This window comes from Oncorhynchus keta, chromosome 8 (genome assembly GCF_023373465.1).
Source record: "Oncorhynchus keta strain PuntledgeMale-10-30-2019 chromosome 8, Oket_V2, whole genome shotgun sequence".
NCBI lineage: Eukaryota > Metazoa > Chordata > Actinopteri > Salmoniformes > Salmonidae > Oncorhynchus > Oncorhynchus keta.
Genome location: NC_068428.1, coordinates 32,226,685 through 32,238,512, shown reverse-complemented (window position 1 = coordinate 32,238,512; position 11,828 = coordinate 32,226,685).

Sequence of the window (11,828 nt, the reverse complement as noted above, 5' to 3'; positions counted from 1 at the left end):
CCCACAACATCTCTCCTTCTCACTATCACGCATTAGTTTAGCTTCCCCACCCTCCATTTTTAAAAAGACCCGACGGAGCTCATTGCCTGCTTGAATCATGCAGAAACGGGTAGCGTGGGGGTCATGTAATTGATTCTGTTGGAAAGGGGAGAAATTGTGCTTTACAATGGTGTTGACATTACAGTTGATCTGGAAGTATTACTTTTTTGGGGCGCTAAAATAAGGGCAATTGTACGGACCAAGGCAATGTACGAGTTTACGTGAAAAAAATTCATCTTCACATTTTCAAACAGTACATTTATATTTTACAACTAGGCTACACAATTGGATGAGGGTTTTTTCTCCACTGAACTATTGTGTATTTTCTGCAATATGCAATGATATGGGCAGTGATCATGTAACGCTTTAACAACATACAGAAGTGCACTGGTTATCAAGGTGCAAAGTATTGACACGTTTTTTTAATTGAGAGACGAGCTTAAAGTTTTTTTTAACTGACCATAATTTTCACTTGTCTGACCGCTTGCATGATGACAAGTTTCTCACACGACTGGCCTATCGACTCGCCTGAATGATATGAATCTAGGATTACACGGACTCTCCGCAACTATATTCAATGTGCGGGAAAAAATTGATGCTATGATTAGTAAGAAGTTGGAGCTATTTTCTGTCTGCATTAACAAGTACAACACACAGGTCTATCCATCATTGATGCTATGATTAATAATAAGTTGGAGCTATTTTCTGTCTGCATTAACAAGTACAACACACAGGTCTTTCCATCATTGTATGATTTATTTGTGTTTAAATTAACTCAATCTTACGGACATTGTCAAATGTGATATAGCGGAGCGACTGAGTGAGCTGGGTGCGCAATTATGCAGGTACTTTTCCGAAATGGACGACACAAGCAACTGGATTTGTTATCCCTTTCATGCCCTGCCTCCAGTCCACTTACCGATATCTGAACAAGACAGCCTCATCGAAATTGCAACAAGCGGTTCTGTGAAAATTTAATTTAATCAGAAGCCACTGCCAGATATCTGGATAGTGCTGTGCTCAGGGTTTCTTGCCTTGGAAAATTGCACCATTAAGACACTGATGCCCTTTGCAACCACGTACCTATGTGAGGGTGGATTCTCGGCCCTCACTAGCATGAAAACTAAATACAAGCAGAGACTGTTTGTGGGAAATTATTTAAGACTCTCTCCAATACAACCTAATATTGCAGAGATATGTGCATCCTTTCAAGCACACCCTTCTCATTAACCTGTGGTGAGTTATTCACTATTTGTTATGAACAAATAAGGTTTTATATGTAAGATGGCTAAATAAAGTGAAAAATGATTGATTATTATTATACTATTAATTGGTGCCCTGGTTCTATAAGAGCTCTTTGTCACTTCCTATGAGGGCCAGGTTGTGACAAAAACTCACACTCGTTCTTATGTTTAATAAATGTATTGTATAGTGTGTGTGGTAGGCTTACAATGATGGCGAAAAACAACATTTGAGAGTGCGCTGACTCTGGTGCTAGAGGGGGTACGCAGCTGGAGGATGAATGGTTGAATGGGTACGAGACTATAACAAGTTTGGGAACCACTGGCCAAGATGTGGGAACACAGTGAGGTCAGGCACTGTTGTTAAGCGATTAGGCCTGGCTCGCAGTCGGTGTTCCAATTCATCCCAAAGGTGTTTGATGGGGTTGAGGTCAGTGCTCTGTGCAGGCCACTCAGGTTCTTCCACACCGATCTCGACAAGCCATTTCTGTAGGGAACTTGCTTTGTGAACGAACGGGGACATTGTCATGCTGTAACAGGTAAGGAAGGGCCTTCCCCAAATTGTTGCCACAAAGTTGGAAGAACAGAATCATCTAGAATGTCATTGTATGTTGTTAAGAGTTAAGATCTCCCTTTACTGTAACTAAGGGACCTAGCCTGAACTATGAAAAACAGCTCCAGATCATTATTCCTCCTCCACAAACTTTACAGTTGGCACTATGCATTCGGGCAGGTAGCGTTCTCCTGTCATCCGCCAAACCCAGATTTGTCCGTCCAACTGCCAGATGGTGAAGTGTGATTCATCACTCCAGAGAACGCGTTTCCACTGCTCCAGAGTCCAATTGGGGCAAGCTTTACACCACTCCAGCCAAAGCTTGGCACATGGGGATCTTAGGCTTGTGTGTGGTTGCCGGCCATTTCATGAAAATCCCAACGAACAGTTCAGTTGACAGGGGCAGCTCTAGCATGGCAGAAATTTGGCCAACTGACTTGTTGGAAAGTTGGCATCCTATGAGGGTGCCATGTTGAAAGTCACTGAACTTTTCAGTAAGGCCATTCTACTGTCAATGTTTGTCTATGGAGATTGCATGACTATGCTTGATTTTATACACCTGTCAGCAACGGGTGTGGATGAAATAGCCTAATCCACTACTTTGTGGATCTATTGGACAAACAGAAAGAGAGTTTATACTGTATTTATTGGAAATGTTCTGAGAGGAAAAAGTTCCCTATCCTTTTGAAAAAACACCTTTCTCAGCCTCAACCTTTCACTGTAGACTGGTGCAATTTCTTTCTAAGGGTACATCCGAGAATATTCTCTGTGAACTGAGTGTGGTTCGGTTGCGCCCTATTTGCATATACTGCACTACTTTTAATAGGGCCCGTATAAGTAGTGAACAATATAAGGAATGGGTGCTAGCTCTAGTCAGAAGTATAGGGAATAAGGTGCAAGCTGTAGTCAAAAGTTGTGCACTTTATAGGTAATAGGGTGCCACTTCAATTCAGCCCTTCTGAACAGAAATGACACATCCTTTCTCATTGCTCTGCCAGTAAATATTGTTAATGTGCTCAGGGCAAAGACAGATGGGGAAATGAGGTTACTTACGTTGGTCTTTTCAGAGGAGCAATGATGTAATATCCTAATGTTACAGAGTATGTTATGGATGATATAAAGCAAGGATCATCAACTAGATTCAGCCGTGGGCCGATTTTAAAATAAGTATATGTACAAAAAAAAAATCTTCAGCGAATGGTTGGGGGCCCGGAACATAATTGCAAATAATTTGTACATTGCAAATTGACCGCAAGCCCAAACAGATATATTTGACAAAAACATAATAAATCCCAACCTTGCTTACATTTGTATACAGTCACATCTCTTTATTATGCGTGGGAATACTTGGGAACAGATCCAATAAAGCACCTGCGGGCCACCAGTTGGGAAGCCATGATGTAATGGATGCTATATGAGTAACCCCAGCTCAGCACCGCTACTCTTTCAACTCTGAAGAGACAATAAAAATACGTACTGGTACAACTCATGCATGTCCTGACCTGGGTGAGAGAGGCTCATATATCAGAGTCTGGGTGGCTCTGGCTTTAACCCTATGGTCACAGCCAACTAACAATACAGTATCTTTAAAATACTAGACCTGGGCTGAACACTTATTTGAAATATTCAAAACACTTTTGAGGTGAGTTTGATTTAGCTTGTCAGGCACACCATAGCTCATGAAATAGTTTTCAAAAGTGCAAACTCTGTATGGCAGGCAAGCTACATCAAACGCTCCTCAAGTATTTGAAATATTTTATATAGGTATTCTATCCAGATCTGATAGATGATACTAGGTAGGTCACAACCCTCTCCCACACTGAGACACAGAGCTGCACTGCAGTGAGGTAACATAAGCTGTAATAAGGTAGAGGTTAACTCCCCACTCCACTTCATGTGAATTATTTATCCGGCAAACTGGCAGAGCCTTTCATCTTATCAGGAAGGGGACAAAGAGGACACGGCACCTTTGCTCCACGGCTCTGCTACCTGGAAGCTAAGCATCATGTTCTGTTCTGTGCCCGGGGGTGTGGCCAGGGTACTGTATCTGTATGAATGTGTTTCTTCTCTCTGTCTGTCAGTTCTCCAGCCAATCCCCATCTCTCTGGCCCTAGAGAATTTGCATTACCATGCTGCAGTGTAACTTCATTAAACTCTCATCACCATCTTGGAGTGGAGTAAACTGACAGGTCTCAGACTGGTCTCTCTCTAACTACTTCTCTCTATCTCCTCTCGCAGTCTCTCCACCCCACCCCCCATCTTCCACTCCCTCTTTCTCCCTCTCCCTGTCTCACTCTTCCTCTCCCACCCCCCTCTCCCTCTTTCTCCCAGTCTCTCTCTCCCTGTCTAATTCCCTCTCTCTATCGCTCTCTCTGTTTCTCTCTCTCTGCATGATGCAGGCCTCCAGGGACAATACAACATTTCTCTCCAGGTCTCAATCAGACCGATGCACGCTATTGGCTGTTAAATAACATGCGTTCCCCACCCAGAGCCTGTCTAATCTGTTAGGGGCTGAAGATGGCAGGCTGAGGACTTACTGACTGACTCACTCACTCACTCAGCCTCAAGTATTTGCAGTTCCATTAGGACGCTGAGGAGAAAATTAAAAAACGCACAGAGGCAATTGCCTCGGTGTGGGTGGGATGAAGGGATGAAAAGAACGAGTAGAGTGGGAGTGAGAAGAGAAGGAGAACACAGCTGTAGTGGCAGAACCTCTTTTACCTTGACTCTGACACATTCCCACCATATCTGCCTCAATTATTCAACGTGCTGCTGAGAAGCAGGAAGAGTGAGGAAGAAAGTGAGATGGAGAGAGCGAGAAGCAGGAAGAGTGAGGAAAAAAGTGAGATGGAGAGAGCGAGAAGCAGGAAGAGTGAGGAAGAAAGTGAGATGGAGAGAGCGAGAAGCAGGAAGAGTGAGGAAGAAAGTGAGATGGAGAGAGCGAGAAGCAGGAAGAGTGAGGCAGAGAAGAAGAAAGTGAGATGGAGAGAGCGAGAACCAGGAAGAGTGAGGCAGAGAGGAAGAAAGTGAGATGGAGAGAGCGAGAAGCAGGAAGAGTGAGGCAGAGAGGAAGAAAGTGAGATGGAGAGAGCGAGAAGCAGGAAGAGTGAGGAAGAAAGTGAGATGGAGAGAGCGAGAAGCAGGAAGAGTGAGGCAGAGAAGAAGAAAGTGAGATGGAGAGAGCGAGAAGCAGGAAGAGTGAGGCAGAGAGGAAGAAAGTGAGATGGAGAGAGCGAGAAGCAGGAAGAGTGAGGCAGAGAGGAAGAAAGTGAGATGGAGAGAGCGAGAAGCAGGAAGAGTGAGGAAGAAAGTGAGATGGAGAGAGCGAGAAGCAGGAAGAGTGAGGCAGAGAAGAAGAAAGTGAGATGGAGAGAGCGAGAAGCAGGAAGAGTGAGGCAGAGAGGAAGAAAGTGAGATGGAGAGAGCGAGAAGCAGACAGCACTGCTTTCTGGCAGTCAGAGAGCATTCGCAGTGTGTCTCCTAGTAGTTTGTACTTGGTAGGCCATAATGCAAAGAAAACCACTTGGAGACGTATCGTTCGACTTGCAAAGAGCCTTTGTAAATGTGATCTGAATCAATGCACTCAGTTTGAGGATGGATTCATACTCGAGACTGATTTCTGCTGGTTGGTTCTTTACATTAAATTGTGTGCAATGTCATGCTGTTGTTAGCTTCACCTGTGTCGTGATGTGATAAATACTGTAAATTCTCTTTTGTATTTATATATATATTTTTAAATGTAACCTTTATTTAACTAGGCAACTCAGTTAAGGACAAATTCTTATTTACAATGATGGCCTATTCCAGCCAAACCCGGACGATGCTGGGCCAATTGTGCGCTGCCCTATGGGACTCCCAATCACGTCCGGATGTGATACAGCCTGAATTCGAACCAGGTAGTATAGTGACGCCTCTTGCACTGCGATGTGGTGCCCTCGACTGCTGCGCCGCTTGGAAGCAGACAATATTTAAACGATTATACACTTTCCCTAAATGGCAGTGTACTAAGGATCCCGTTCCTGAATTCCTAGAGAAAGAGTTATTTATTTAACATTAGTCAGGTCATTCAATACAAAAAAATATGAAAAGGGGTGTCTTCAGAATCAGCACATTTTCTGCTGTATCCACGGCAACTAAATACTCACCGTTCTGCACCATAGATACAAATGTCTACTTCTCAACGAGATGTCAGGTGAGCCCTCACAGGCTGAAGGCTGGTTGGACTACAGCGGGTAGCAGGATCCATTTCAAAGGCTGTTATCTCTATCAGACTCACCCCCTGGACTATAGCGGGTAGCAGAATCAATTTCAAAGGCTGTTCTCTCTATCAGACTCACCCCCTGGACTATAGCGGGTAGCAGGATCCATTTCAAAGGCTGTTCTCTCTATCAGACTCACCCCCTGGACTATAGCGGGTAGACGGATCAATTTCAAAGGCTGTTCTCTCTATCAGACTCACCCCCTGGACTATAGCGGGTAGACGGATCAATTTCAAAGGCTGTTCTCTCTATCAGACTCACCCCCTGGACTATAGCGGGTAGCAGGATCAATTTCAAAGGCTGTTCTCTCGATCAGACTCACCCCCTGGACTAAAGCGTCCAGCTATTCCCTTTGTCGGACATACTCCCCCTCTCTGTATCACCAGGGGCAGATTAGAACATGGAGTTGGTGAGAGGACACCTGTTCATCAAAAGGCAGAGATGACATTGGAAGTTCATACATAACCTATTAACTTTAATAAAAAAATATCTCAATGTAGATATCAAATGATAACGAGGCTATAGGCTACACCCGCTATCCTCTCAGGGCACACTTCCCAAGGGACCAGGCCTATGTCACTACCTATCTTTCTATGAATGATGCAGTAAATCTCTTTGAGCTTTTGAACATGATATTACTGACTTTGTGTAAATGTGTGTCATAAATCAGAGGTCATTAATAATCTCACATTGAGATTATGCTGCAGTAATCTGTGACTAAGAGACATTGGAATGAAAGCCAGTGTTGTGGTAGACTGATCCCAGAACTGTGGTCATTGTTTGGTGTGACAATAACTGACCATAGGAGTTGTGCAAGACAGCAGAAACAGTTGTGGGACCAGGCTAGTGTCATATGTGGTGATATGTGGTGATTATCAAGTAGTCTCAGTCATTTACTAGGCTTATTTTGATGAAAGCAGATATATGCTGAACAAAAATATAAACACAACATGCAACAATTTCAAAAATTTGATTGAGTCTTATAAGGAAATCAGTCAATTGAAATAAATGCATTAGGCCCTAATCTATGGATTTCACATGACTGGGCAGGGGCGCAGCCATGGGAGGGCATAGGCCAACCCACTTGACAGCCAGGCCCACCCAATCAAAATGAGTTTTTCCCCACAAAAGGGCTTTATTACAGACATAAATACTCCCCCTACCCCCCCTCAGACGATCCTTCAGGTGAAGAAGCTGAATGTGGAGGCCCTGGGCTGGCGTTGTTACATGTGGTCTGCGGTTGTGAGGCCGTTTGGACGCACTGCCAAATTCTATAAAACAACATTGGAGGCAGCTTATAGTAGAGAAATGAACATTCAATTATCTGGCTACAGCTCTGGTGGACATCCCTGCAGTCAGCATGCCAATTACACACTCCCTCAAAACTTGACACATCTGTGGCATTGTGTTGTGTGACAAAACTGCACATTTTAGAGTGGCATTTTATTGTCCCCAGCACAAAAGGCAACTGTGTAATGATCAGCTGTTTAATCAGCTTCTTGATATGCCACAGCTGTCAGGTGGATGGATTATCTTGGCAAAGTAGAAACATGCTCACCAATAGGGATGTAAACATATTTGTGCACAACATTTGAGAGAAATGAGTTTTTGTGCGTATGGAACATTTCTGGGATTTTTTGTTTCAGCTCATGAAACATGGGACCAACACTTTACATGTTGCATTCATATTTTTGTTCAGTATTGTTCAAAGACGTCTCGCATAGAGGTCTTAGTCAAAACAGAGTTACAGACTAGTCCAATTTGATTGTATTAAAATACATATTGCTGCACATTTGTTTTTTTAATCACAATAGTCATGTCAGCCCACCATTAAATCAAGTGCAGTATACAGTAGCCTATAAGATTTCCATTGTAGGAAGTTACGTTTCTTAAAGTAAAATGGGAGCAACAGAGAGGTGTACATCGTTCAGGAATCAGCCAATCACAGTGTACCAGCTGCTGAGTCATTGGAATAAGGTGGGAGGTTGTTGCCATGGCATTGTGGACCTTATGGGAAATGCGATCATTAATCCTGGATGTCTGACAGTTAATTTATTCCATTTGCCTTTGAGAAGAGAAATAGGAGAGCAGATATAAGATATATTATTTGGTCTCTCTCTGCCATACAGTGCCTTTGGAAAGTATTCAGATCCCTTGACTTGTTCCACACTTTGTTACGTTATAGCCTTATTCTAAAACGTCTCAAATAGTTTTTCCCCTCATCAATCTACACACTAACCCATAATGACAAAGCAAAAACAGGTTTTTATAATTTTTTGCTAATTCATAAAAATGTAAAATAACTTAAATATTAAATTTCCGTAAGTATTCAGACCCTTTACAACATCAAGTCTTCTTGGGTATGACGATATAAGCTTGGCACACCTGTATTTGGGGAGTTTCTCCTATTCTTCTCTGCAGACCCTCTCAAGCTCTGTCAGGTTGGATGGGGAGCGTTGCTACGCAGCTATTTTCAGGCCTCTCCAGAGATGTTCGATCAGGTACAAGTCCGGGCTCTGGCTGGGCCAATAAAGGACATTCAGAGACTTGTCCTGAAGCCACCCTTGCATTGTCTTGGCTGTGTGCTTGGGTTCGTTGTCCTGTTGGAAGGTGAACAATCGCCCCAGTCGGAGGTCCTGAGCATTCTGGAGCTGGTTTTCAAAAAGGATCTCTTTGTACTTTGCTCTGTTCATATTTGCCTCGAGCCTGACTAGTCTCCCAGTCCCTGCCGCAGAAAGACATCCCCACAGCATGATGCTGCCACCACCATGCTTCATCATAGGAATCGTGCCAGGTTTCCTCCAGATGTGACGGTTGGCATTCAGGCTAAAGAGTTCAATCTTTTTTTCATCAGACCAGAGAATCTTGTTTCTCATGGTCTGAGTGTCTTTAGATGCCTTTTGGTAACTGCAAGCGGGCTGTCATGTGCCTTTTACTGAGGAGTTGCTTATTTTTGCTTTGTCATTTTGGGGTATTGTGTGCAGATTGAGGAAAAACATTTATTTAATCCATTTTAGAATAAGGCTGTAATGCAACAAAATATAGAAAAAGTCCAGGGGTCTGAATACTTTCTGAATTCACTGTATACTGAGGAAAAATATAAATGCAACATGCAACAACTTAAGAGATTTTACTGAGCTACAGTTAATATGAGGAAATCAGTCATATAAATATATTCATTAGGACCTAATCTATGGATTTCACATGACTGGGAATACAGATATGCATCTGTTGGTCATAGATACCTTTAAAAAAGTGGGCCTCAGGATCTCGTCACGGTATTTCTGTGCATTCAAATTGCCATTGATAAAATGCAATTGTGTTTGTTGTCTGTAGCTAATGCCTGCCATACCATAACCCCACCACTACAATGGGGCACTCTGTTCACAATGCTGACATCATCAAATTGTGTGAGGCCAGTTGGACATACTGCAAAATTCTCTAAAACGATGTTGGAGGTGGCTTATGGTAGAGAAATTAACATTTAATTATCTGGTGATGGCTCTGGTGGACATTCCTGCAGTCAGCATGCCAATTGCACGCTCCCTCAAAACTTGAGACATCTGTGGCATTGTGTTGTGTGACAAAACTACACATTTTCGAGTGGCCTTTCATTGTCCCCAGCACAAAGTGCACCTGTGTAATGATTATGATGTTTAATCAGCTTCTTGATATGCCACACCTGTCAGGTGGATGGATTATATTGGCAAAGGAGAAATGCTCACTAATAGGGATGCCAAAAATGTTTGAGAAATAATATTTTTGTGCGTATGGAACATTTCTGCAATCTTTTATTTCAGCTCATGAAACATGGGACTTTTATATTTTTATTCGGGGTATATTGAAAACACAATAATTTTGTGTACCGGAACATGTCTTTATTTTAGCTCTTCGAGAGACACTCAATGTAGTCAGTATACCCGCCACATAATAATGAAATAAATGCATGAATTGAAAAAGAGCATCAAGGGGCATGGCCTTCTATACAGATGTGGGATCTTAATTTGATCACTCTTTTTTGTTGCTGAGAATTATCCTGCACAGCAAGAAATGGAAACTTGGAGTGTGTTCAAAGTTTAAAAAGGCTTCTTAAATTTGTAATTTCCACTTTAAAGTGTCAGGAATGTACAAACCCCTACAAACAAATGTCCATGAAGTATAATCCACATAATAATTCACATTTCCATTTGCTGCAGGATTATTTTCTTGCTTTAGCAAACTGGCTCTAATTATTAAGATCCTACATCTGTAGTAGACAGGAACACTTTACAATATGTGTTTAAATGAATATCCACTGAACAGCAAAAAACACCTCATGGTTCAGAAAATGGCCTGGCTCTATGGCTCACTGACATAGTAAAGATTAATAACAGCTCAGGGAGCTTCTGTCTTCTGTTACTTTGAAAATAAAATACCTAAACTCTGTTTCTTCCTTCTGTTTTGGGATTATTCTGTTTGGCAGGAGGGTGTCAGTGATTCTACAGACTGACTTTACAGGGAATCTGAATGTACCAGATGGTTGCCATATTGCAGTTCCCTTAGCGAGGGTCTGGAAATCACACTTACTGTATTAAAGGGACTATAAGTCATGTTGTTTCTCATTTCACACACACAGAGAGAGAGGGAGGTTAAATGAATATGACTTGAGGGAGGATGCATTGAGGATTGAAACATGAGGATTTTGAAAGTTCCAACGCACTTAATGACAAATATGCAAAGTAGAGGCCAACATAGTTCATTTTCATTATTATTATTTCATTTGGTTTCAAGTGGTATATGGTAAGGTAACCACTCAGAAAAAAACTAAACGTAACAATGACATGCATTACATTCAAATATGCATCACCCCCCCCCTCCCCCACACACACACACACACACTCACCAGATGAGTGTGCCTCAATCAAATAGTCTGTCTGACCGGTAAATCAAAGTGCAAATGATAATCACTGTGAATGTCAATCAATGAGCTCAATCGTCACGTGTGAGATGTCAATTATCGATCAGTGACTATCAGTGCCAAAAGCTTTCTCCATCAACAGCTAATGTATGTATGGCAGCCACTTGGAGAATTAAGAAATCATCACATAAACACACGCAGATACATACACACACACTCATTAGCCATAGTCATACATTTCTTATTACTTACAGTCACTTCCTACTGTAATGAGGTTTTAATGACGCCACTACTGCTGGCTATGCAAACGGAATCAAACACCATGTTCATGTTGACAGCTAATAACTAAAACTCATATTAGCTGCAGCTGATTTACAGTTGATGAGCTTCATATATCAAGGATGATCCATAACAAGCAAAGTAATGTCCCCTCCCTCCCTGATTCCCCCTCGTATCCATCCCTCCAAGTCAATGTTGTAACTGTTATTTCCTTAGTTACAGAAGGTTAGGGTATGTAGCATTCTAAGGTGTCTCACATTCTTCCCTTGACACATTGAACTAGTGTAGCAAAGCGTAGCTCGGACATAACATAATTAAAACATAATCATGTAATATTAACATTGCTCACAGTTCCCCCTCTTTTACATCTCCCATTGCCTGTTTGTCAGAAGCCAGGCTGAAACAGACAACTGAATGTCCATATAAGAGTTGGCGTCTATTCTCTTTGCACCATTGTGTTCAGGTCCATAGGAGCTGCTACTGTTTTACAACATATTTTATTTATTTAACCTTTATTTAACTAGGCAAGTCAGTTAAGAACTAATTATATTTACAATGGC